The following is a 9634-nucleotide window of genomic DNA, read 5'->3' on the forward strand; positions in this document are numbered from 1 at the left end:
TGTGTGGGGAAGGGGGTTGGTGTGACACATGTGTGGGGAAGGGGGTTAACAAGACACCTGGATGTGGGGATAGTCTCCACCTGACATATGGGTAGGGGAGGAGCTCTGCATGACACGTATGAAAGACTCTGTAACACATGGGTGGGGGAGGGGCTGGGTGTGACACGGGTGGGAAGGGACTGGATGTGACACATGGGTGGAGGAGGGGCTGGGTGTGACACATGAAGGGAGACTTGTCATGACACGTGGGTGACATCTATGTGCGGGAGATGCCCATTCATAGGAAGGGGAGCTCCCTCTGACACACGAGGAGGGCTGATTGTGACACATGGATGGAAGAGGCCTCCGTGTGTCACGTGAATGAGGAGAGTTTCCATGTTATGTGAGAGGGTGTTCAGTGTGACACATGGGTGAAGAGAAGGGCTCTCTGAGACAAATGAAGGGAAAAAAGGACTCGTGTGTCCCACAGCGGTAGAGTCCATATGGCACATAAGTGGAGGAGGGCTCCATGTGACATATGACCCTTAGTGTCACACATGGGTGGGGGGTGGGGGGTGGGGCTCATTCTGACATGTGAGAGGGGTCCACTGTGAAACACCAATGGAGAGGAGCTAATTATGACATGAGAGGGTGAGGAGCTCTGTGTGACACATGGTGTGGAGAGCGGCTCCATGTCACATAAGTAAGGGAGGGGCTCAGGGCAATGCCTGGGTGGGGGGAAGATCTCTGGGTGATGCATGGGAAGGGGGAGACTTCGAGTGACATGTGAGAGAAGCTCAGGTGACACATTAGTAGGGAAAGGGCTCTTCATGACGCATGAGTGAACGAGAGGTGGAATGTGAAACAGAAAAGGGGCTCAGTGTGACATGTAGGTGGGAAGAGTCTCTGTGTGACATATGAGGGAAGGGACTTGGAGTAACACAAGAAAGGGGACTTTGTGTGACACGTGGGTGGGGGAGGATCTCATGGGACACATGGTTGGGAAGAGATGCCCAGTGAGACACAAGGGTGAAGGGAGGGGCTCCGTGTGACAACAGTCACAAGGAGTCCATGCAACACGTCAGTGGAGGAGGAGCTCAGTACGACAGCTGGGTGGGAGAGTGGCTCAATGCTATACATGCATGGGGTGAGGGGCTCCATTCGACAAATGGGCAGGGGGTTCTGTGTGCCTTGTGAGTCGAGGAGGAGCTTCATGTGACATATTAGCAGGAAAGAACTCGGTGTAACACATGGATAGGGACACGGGCTCCAGGTGACACATGAGTCAGAGAAGAGCTCTCAGTAACACATGCTGGAGAGAGTGTGATACACGGATGGGGAGAGGCACTCTGTATGACATATGAGTGTGGGGAGAGGCTCCATGTGTGACACATGATTAGAGGAGGAACTCAGAGAGCAGCTGAATGGGTGGGGCTCGTAGTGACACAGACGCAGAGGACAGGCTCAGAGTGACACCTAAGTGGTGGAAAGAACTCAGTGTGCAACAAGAGTGGGAGACGGGCATCCTGCAACATTAGTGGGGCTTGCTGTGACACCCTTAAGAAAGATAAGTTCAGGGCGATACAAGTAGATGACAAATTATTTGTGTCACATGGGTGGAGCCTCCATGTGACATATGAGTGGAGGAGGTGTTGAAGATGACACAAGGATGGAGGAGGAGGGGCTCCATGGGACACCTGAGAGGGAGGAGGAGCGGAGGATGACACATGGGAGGAGAAAGGGCTCCATGGGACACACGGAAGGGAGAAGAAGCTGAGGATGACACGTGGGAAGAGGTGGGGGCTCCATGGTACACCAGGATGGAGAAGGTGCTGAATATGACACATGAGATAAGAAGGGGGTTCCATGGGGCACACAGGTGAAGGAGTGTCTGAGGATGACACATGGGGGGAGGAGCCCCATGGGACATTCACAAGGGAGGAGGAGCTCTGAGGATGACACATGGGAGGAGGAGGAGCTGAGGATGAACCCCTGGTGGAGGAAGAGAGCTCCATGGGACACACAGGTGGATGAGGTGCTGAGGAGGAACCCTGGGTAAAAGAGGATTCCATGGGACAAAGCGGAGAAAGGAGGTTCTCAGGATGGCTCAAGGGAGGCGATAGGACCTCTCTGTGACTCGTGATATAGGAGTGACTCAGCTTGACACATGAGGGTGGAACTGTGTGACACATGAGTGCAGATGGAACTCAGTGGGACACAGAGATTCGGTGTGTCACATGGATTGGGGACAGTTCAAGTGGTACATTGGAGGGGCAAAGGCTCCAAGTGACACTGGAAGTGACACATGGGGGGGTCTCATGTGACACATGACTTGAGGAGGAGCCTAGTGTGACACATCCCCCCTAGTGTGGGGTGGGGTCAGAGTGATGGGGAGGAGGCGCTCCTGGCGATGCATGTGTGAAAGGCTCCATGTGACACTTGAGGCTGGGACACTTTTCAGCCTTGTGAACATCTAATGAAGCAAGCCCCTCCCAGGGCAATTATGGGTGTCCTGAGCTGAAGGTGGAGACCCAGGTGGCCTGCCTCATCTCGGTAGACCCAGAAGCATATCTACATGCCACCAATTCTAATTTCGAATGAAGTAAAACATGCAGATAAACAATTCTAAACGTTTTTCAGAAGTTCATCCAGCAAAAGTAACATTTCCTTAACAAACATGGGACATCTATAAAAACCACAGAGGCCCCCAAACACTGAGTGTGCTCCAGTCCTTAAAGGGAGGGGCCCCTGAGGACCTCAAAGTCCACTGTTTTGTCCCTGGAAGTCCACATCCCTTCACCCCGGGGCATCACAGGGTGCTTTCCAACACCTAAAATCTTCCAAAATAGGTATTTCACAACAAACACTTCACACACAAAAAAAAATTAAAATCAATAGACAAAATAATTCCCATCCTCAATCACCATCATTTTAGAGCAAAACGTACATTGTTACCAATCCAATGACACCCACCAAGGTGGGCAGCACAGAGGCTGACCAACAGACCAGGTGGCAGAGTTCAGGTGCCAGAAGGCTCCTAGGGCACAGGAATCTTGCCAAGGACTTGGGAGTGAGGACCTTGGGAACGATCTAGGGACCCCTGAACTCCTGCAGCCATTACTGAGATGACCCATGGGGAATAGAGGGGACATGCTATCTCTCCCTCCAGGCTCCACACAGCGGGACCTCAGCTGAGCCCGCGTCCCCACCCCCTGCCCACCACCCCAGCTGACCCCACCCCACTGGAGAGCAGCTCGCCCTCGTCTGCGCCCATGCCCACACCCACACCCACACCCCAACCCCAGCCCTGGCCCAGGCTCTCCTGCCATCCACCGGCTGGCGTCTGTCTCCCCGAGGCGTGCACTCACAAGGGCAACGTCCATCTACACGATTCCTGGCACAGGGCCTGGCACACAGTAGACCTTCACCGAATGTGCAAACGAATGAATGAAAGCCTACCATGTACAAAGCCCTGGAGGCCAGAATGAGCCCCGAAGCGAGGATGATGGAGGTGAGGCGGGCGATTGGAGGCTGGGATGGCCAGAGATGAGATGCTGTGCCCAGGATGACAAAGGCCAGATGGAGGTGATGGGAGCCGTGATGATGGAGTCCATGGTAACAGACATGCATGAGATGGGCCCCCCAAAGACGAGAGGGAGAGGAGGAAGCCAGGGCCCAAGAGTTGGGCCTGGAAACCTCTGAGGGTCAAGGTGGGACACGAAGCAGGAGCCTTTCCCGTCCAGCCCAACGTTCGGCTCGACACCCCCGCTGCCCAACTCACGCAGTTGCATTAACAGAAAATCAGCCATGTGTGAAGCTCAGAGAACAATCAGTGAGCCCGAGAGCCCTGCCAGTGAGGAGTGGGGCGTGCCCTGGAACAGGGGGCAGCAGACATTTCTGCTTGCAGACCCCATGAAGGGATTTTGGAAAGCCACGGATCTCCCCGTCCCATAGCCCATTTTTAAACGGGCCATGAAACTTAATAGGAAGTCTACAAAGTTGCAATGAGGTGGCCTCTGGCATATACTACAGCATATAAATGTGACAAATGCTACTTATGGAGTACCTGTCAAAACCTCAGAGATGTGGAATCAGCTCATTTTGATTTGTCTACTCTGAACCTCACTGGCAAACCAATCGGGCAAAACAGACTTTCTCAGAAAAAGCCTGATGTCATTTTGGGCACCCTTCCATTGAAATCAGTGCATAAATACGCAGTGCAAAGGCAAGCAGTTCCCCTCTGCATTCAGAACCTCAGGGAGGTACATCACCTGGATGCTGAGGAGGGTGGGGCACCGTGGGCACGGTGAGAACTCACCTGGAGGCTGGGTGGAGGGTGCAGCATCTGGCCAGAGGGCATGACGGGCACAGGTGTCGTCCGGGCCCAAGGCCCTGTCCAGAGCGTGATGCAGCGGCCGAGGCCTGGGAGGTCCCATCTGGTTCTGAGGTTCCCCAGCCAGCACCACAGAGCAGCAGATGGCCCATGCAGCGGCTGGGGGAGCTGAGGGGCTAGGCACAGGACCCAGCCTGCCCCTTATTCAACCCATTGTCTTGGGAGCTGCCTTGGAAGCTGGAGACTAGCGGGTGGGGGTAGGAGGATGGCCAGAACCCCAGACAAGGGGGTAGAGGTTAAGGAGTGGGCAATGGGGATAGGTTCCACTCCAGGACACAGGAGGGAGAGCTGCTGAGAGGATGGTGTCTGCAGCCCATGGGGGCACAGTACGCCCATCCTTGGCCTCAGCCCAGGTCTCACTCCAGCTTTGCCAAGAAGAGGCAGTGGGGGAGGTGGAGAAGGATGGAGAATAGTAGGGGTTCGAGGGCCAAGCCTCTCACTCTTCTGTTCACTGAGGCAGACCTGGCCACACAGATGGACTGGTGGACAAAGCCACAGGGGTATAGACATGGGTGACTGCGGGAAGCAGGTCTGGGGGGCAGGATATGGATGTGGCATCGGCACCCAGGGTGCTCTAGGCTTAGGGACAGATCCACTCTTGCCCACTCCCAGTCGCTCTCCACCATCTGTCTCCCACCCACGCACATACACACGAGCACAGAGCTGCACATGCATGCACTCGCAGGCACATGCACCCACACACATGCACACCAGGTATGCTCACACACAGGCTCACGGAGGCACACACACCCACATACATGTGCATCAGGCATGCTCACACACTCACAGGCTCACGAAGGCACACACAGGCCCATGGAGGCACACGCACCCACACATATGCACACAGCTACCCCCTCCCAGGCCAGGGGTCCCTGTCTCTGAGCCCTCCCATAACAGGAACTCAGTACATACATCTGAGCCTAACCCGGGGCTAATGGGCATAGGAGCCCATTCACTCCACACTAGAGGGTGCCCACCTAGTGCTGGGGACTGTGCAGGAGCAGGGATAAGTGGGGGACACGAGCCCCACTGCCAGGAGTCCCAAGTTGCAGAAACCCTCCAGAGGCAGCACTTCTGCAGGAGCACCGGGCTGCGTGCAGGCTTTTGGCTAAGGCCTGGCCCTTAGGGGCTCACAGCCAATTCTAAATGAAGGGCAAGAGAGGCAAATCCCCACCTGGGTAACTAACCTCAGGTCCCAGGAGGTCAGGTCTGGAGTTTACAAGGTCTTTCCTTCTAGCATACGGCCCTGTGATTCTGGGGGAGAAAGGCCACCAGCCATAGCATCTCAGGAAGAGCCCCGCCTGGTCCCAGGAAGGGAATCCCAGTCCCCCGATAGACACTCAAGAATCCCTAGGACAGCCTCTGCCCACTCTGAGCCCAGGCTCTGTACCTGACATGGGGGTACTAACCAGCATCCAGGCCACAGACAGGCATCTCCACTCACTCCTTGCACCATCAGCCAACACCAGGCAAACATATAAAGTGCTTTGTAAAGTGCAGGTATATAGGTAATGTTTCAGAACTCCCTGCCAGCGCCCACCCCAGCCCACCCCCTTGCAAGCCCAGCCTTCAGTCCACCTCTGCTTGAAAAGCAGGGGGCCCGTGCACGCCCCCATGGAGTGCTGCCTGCACCCAACCCTGTGCATCTGCCTTGCTGCTCATCTACCCCATGACAGCATCACCCCGAGGAGCCAGCCAGTGGGTGCTCTATACAAGCCGGCTGAGCTGAACTAAGCTGACACCAAAAACCCACCCTCCCAGGGCAATTTGGGGTTCGAGGCGCTCTGCCCAGAAGGCCCTGGCTGCTGACAGGCAGCTGTAGGTCTGTGGGCTGCCTGGAAAGCCGCAGCTATCCCATGGGGCTCATCAATGTCTCCATGGGGTGGGGGCGGGGCTCCCCCTCCTTGGCTGATTAATGCAGTAACATCTGGATTGAATTTGGCAGGACTCTCCGGACCAGCTGGTCACTGTCCTCCTGCCCTTCCCTGCCCTACCCACCCTGTCCCCTCAACCCACCTCCACCCACCCAGGCCGTTCATGAGCCCGGCCTCTGCAGAGGGTATCATGTGCTGTGGTTCGGACTGGCTTCACTGAGGCCCCCGAGGGTCAGGTTGGATTTCCTTTTCAGTCACATGACATGCTGCACGGCATTGTCGGGTATGGAGGTGGGGGTGGAGTCCGAAGTGTCTTCTGAGAAGTAGGGGGTCACGATTAGAAGCACAACCTCCTGCTGGCTGGTAGGCACGTGAGAACAGCCCTGCATGGAAGGGGAGCTTGAGGAAACGCTTTCAGAGCGCCCGCCTGCCCCTGTCCCATGGCAGCTACCGGTGAGGATAAGAAGGGAAAATTACAGTCATCTGAAAGAAAATTGCAGCCCAAAGAGTCTCCATTCCCTGATTCCTCTACAAGCTGAGCTGGGAGTGTCAGGGAAATTGGGAGCCCAGTTCAGCACCTCCTGGGAAGGAAGGAAGCCATGATTTTCCTCTCCCCCAGTAATCGCCCACTTCCCTGCGATGGATCCACTTTGCCAAGTGGCCACCACTCAGGAAGCTCACCATACCTCACGGACAGTCACCCGGAGCCCACAGCCTGGCTCAGGCCACAGCCCATGGAAGCCAGGTAGCAACACAGGAGGCTGGAGAACATCCCTCTGATGGGCAGGAGAAGGACAAAGGGAGTGACGGAGAAGCAGGCTCTGAGGGGTGAGTCTGAGGCAAGCTGTGGCTGCCAGCAGGGAAGGGCCCACAGTCATCTCAAGGCTCGCCCTTGCAACGGGGCTCTGCCTGGCCATCTAGACCTTCTGTTCTGTTCTCATTTTCCCTAATGCAGCTCTACTTCTGAGTCTTGCTCCCTGAGGTCAACGACTTTATAGAGTAAGAGTCACATTTTCTTCACAAGCCTCACAAGCTGGGCCCGCCCATTTTGCATTTGGCTTCAGAATCTGTTGTGGAGACTTCTAGGAAATCAGCAATGAGTGATTCCAATTGCTTGTTCTTGGAAATTTCCTAAAATAACTTGGCCAAATGAGGGTGGGGAGGGGGGGCGCAGTCCTCTAATATGACATTTCTCCTTCATTCAATCCCAAGTCTCGAGTTCCAGTTACTCATCAAAGAAGTTCTTGTTTGCATAGTTCCAAGTTCTAATGAGTTTCTAGGAAATATCACCAGAATGATGTGGCATCATTAGGGTGTGTTTTTCAAGAATTCTTGCTAGCTGCTCCCTTTTCCTCCAGACTCCAGCTGAATGAAGTAAATCATCTTCTAGGATCCATTCTCATAGCTGTGTCTGAATGGCAAAACTGGTGAGATCAGATTCTCTCCCAATCTGGATACTGCAGAGCTCAAACATCCCGAATAGCATTCAACACTCTCTCCTCCCCAAGTCTACATTTTTCATCACTTGGACTCTGTCTACCTATAATGCTCTTATGGCTTCTGAGCAAGCCAGTATTCCTGGCCTATTTCTTTACTCACCCTCTCTCTTCAGCTTAATGGACAGTCTGGTGTCAATGGAGCTCCTGGAGGGCAAGTGGTAGAGTCAAGGTGCTCAGGGCAGGGCTCCAGCCCCAAACGCAGCTTCACCTGAGACATTAGCATCCATGTCCCCAGGTATTTGGGGGCCTCCTTTGCCATTCATGCTGTCTTCACACCCAATTGTGATAGCCTGACCCTGTCCCAGTCCTAACCTAGGTGAACTTCCGTTGCTAGAAGGAGGCAACCAGATCTGACTCACCCCAAAGTTGCAGCTTTACACTGGGCTGGCAAGTGGGGGTTTAGCACCTTCCACTGGGAGAGGAGCTAAGCTGCAGAAACTAGCTTGGGTTACATTCCAGGGTCCAGCCAATTTGGCAGCCCTGTGGGTCAAGGTTGGTGTGTGGCCAGCCATGAGTCCAGCACAACTAAAAGGCATAAAATGGTGCTTTGCTGCAGTGTTACACGCCCTCAGGCAGGCTTCATCGAAGGCACCCCATCTGCAATCCATGATTTCTGCTGCCATGTTCTGCCTAATACTCTTCCTATAACAGGGAGTCCCCTCTCCACATCTCTCCTTCTGCAACTGGGACCCGTCGTTATGTTAGTGTCACTATTGAGAAATGCTGTAGGCCACCCTTGCACAGAAGAGTGTTGTCTGCCCTCTCCAGTCTCAATTCAAACTTGGTCACACCTATCCCTGCCCAGGGAAGCCCACAGCCTTGAGGTTTTCTCACCAGTTCTGGACACCTAAGTTTCCTCAGAGGCTGGATCTGGGTTCCAGCTCTAGAACATCAAGGGAGTCCCTCTTTCTGGACATCTGGGCTTTGTCAGAGGTTGGAGCGGGTCGTGGCTCTAGAACATAAAGGAAGTCCCCCTTTCTGAACATCTGAGCTTCATCAGAGGCTGGAGATGGAGTTCTGGCTCTAGAATGTCAAGAAAGTCCTTCTTTCTGGACATCTGAGTTTCATTAGAGGCTAGGGCTAGAGTCCAGGCTCTAGAACATCAAGGAGACTCTTCTTTTTGGACATCTGAGCTTTGTCAGAGGTTGAGGAGGTCCCTCTTTCTGCACATCTGAACTCCATCGAAAGCTAGAGCAAAAGTCCTAGCTTTGAAACATCAAGGAGGTCCCTCAGCTCTGGAACATCAAGGAGTTCCCTCTTTCTGGAAATCTGGGCTTTGCCAGATGTTGGAGCTGGGTCCCAGCCCTAGAACATCAAAGACGTCCCTCTTTCTGGACATCTGCCCTTCTTCAAAAGTTTGAGTTGAAGTCCTGGCTTTAGAACATCAAGGAGGTTTCTCTTCCTGTACACTTGATCTTTATCAAATGATAGACTTGGAATCCTGGCTTTGGAACATCAAAGAGGCACTTCTTTCTGGACACTTGAGCTTCATTAAGCACTATAGCCAGGTCTCAGCTCTAGAACATCAAGGAGGACCCTCATTCTAAACATCCAAGCTTTATCGGAGGCTGGAGCTGGAGTCTTGGCTCTAAGACATCAAGGTAGTCGCTCTTTCTGGACATCTTAGCTTCCCTGGAGGCTGGAACTGGAGTCCTGGCTCTAGAACATCAAGGAGGTCTCTCTTTCTGGACCTCTGAGCTTCACTGGAGGCTGGAACTGGAGTCCTCGCTCTAGAACATCAAGAAGTCCCTCTTTCTGGATGTCTGAGCATCATTGGATGCTGGATCTGGAGTCCTGGCTCTAGAACATCAAAGAGGTCCCTCTTTCTGGATATCTGAACATCAGACGCTGGATCTTTAGTCTTGGCTCTAGAACATCAAGGAACTTCC

The sequence above is a fragment of the Piliocolobus tephrosceles genome, chromosome 6, assembly GCF_002776525.5.
Source record: "Piliocolobus tephrosceles isolate RC106 chromosome 6, ASM277652v3, whole genome shotgun sequence".
Classification (NCBI taxonomy): domain Eukaryota; kingdom Metazoa; phylum Chordata; class Mammalia; order Primates; family Cercopithecidae; genus Piliocolobus; species Piliocolobus tephrosceles.